Genomic DNA, 1,061 nt, shown 5'->3' on the forward strand with positions numbered 1-1,061 from the left:
TCTGAGGATCCCCATGCCTGGGCTGTTGAGCGGCGGCCTTCGGCCGCCGCCTGGCTCGTCGAGCGTCCGGTAAAGTTGAGCGTCTATCCTTATGCCTGGGCTGTCGAGAACAAGCGTATAGTTTTACGTCTACCTTATGCCTGGGCTGGTCGAGCGTCGGTAAATTGAGCGTCTACCTTATGCCTGGGCTGTCGAGCGGCGGCCTTCGGCCGCCGCCTGGCTCGGTTCGCGTCCGGTAAAGTTGAGCGTCTATCCTTATGCCGGGGCTGTCGAGAACAAGCGTATAGTTTTACGTCTACCTTATGCCTGGGCTGTCGAGCGTCGGTAAATTGAGCGTCTACCTTATGCCTGGGCTGTTGAGCGGCGGCCTTCGGCCGCCGCCTGGCTCGGTTCGCGTCCGGTATAGTTGAGCGTCTACCTGATGCCGGGGCTGTCGGGAACAAACGTATAGTTTTACGTCTACCTTATGCCTGGGCTGTCGAGCATCGGTAAATTGAGCGTCTATCTGAAGCCAGGCTCGTTGAGCATCCGTATATTTGAGCGTCTACCTTACGCCTGGGCTGTCAAAAACGATCTCCTTTATGACACAAACCCCCTTGTTCCTCAACAAGCCCCGGCCACAGGTAATCGTGGCGCAAGCCGAACGTAGTTCTTTGAACGTATTCGCCCTCCCCCGGACGTATGCTCCAGTCCGAACGTATGCTCGTCGTAGGCGTTGTTCCTCAACAGCCCCGGCCTAAGATAGAGCCGCCACTTCACGATGATCCTCAACAGCCCCGGCCTAAGATAGAGCCGCCGCCCCCACATTGTTCCTCAACGAGCCCGGCCTAAGATAGAGCCGCCGCCCAAACGATAATCCTCAACGAGCCTGGCCTAAGATAGACGACCCACCTCGACGGAGAGTCGTAAAGCTACCGCCCCCACGACAATTCCCAATCCCCCCCGGCCTAAGATAGAGCCGCAACACCCCGAAGTACGCCCGTCTCGAGCATACGTCTAGAGGGCCAAGCCCCGCAGGGGCACGCCCCCGGCAGGGTCGGGGAGGGGGTCCGGGGGAGGGC

At 59.4% G+C, this 1,061-nt stretch overlaps 1 protein-coding gene across 1 annotated transcript in view; it reads right to left on the bottom strand.

The window, feature by feature from the left end:
* The window catches only part of AURANDRAFT_64075 (hypothetical protein), a gene marked incomplete at both ends in the record, with an annotated part of 10,724 nt that overhangs the window by 1,698 nt on the left and 7,965 nt on the right, over nucleotides 1-1,061 (bottom strand). The gene's annotated exons all lie outside the window — the stretch shown is intronic.

Source organism: Aureococcus anophagefferens (genome assembly GCF_000186865.1).
Source record: "Aureococcus anophagefferens unplaced genomic scaffold AURANscaffold_9, whole genome shotgun sequence".
In the NCBI taxonomy this organism is placed as follows: domain Eukaryota; class Pelagophyceae; order Pelagomonadales; family Pelagomonadaceae; genus Aureococcus; species Aureococcus anophagefferens.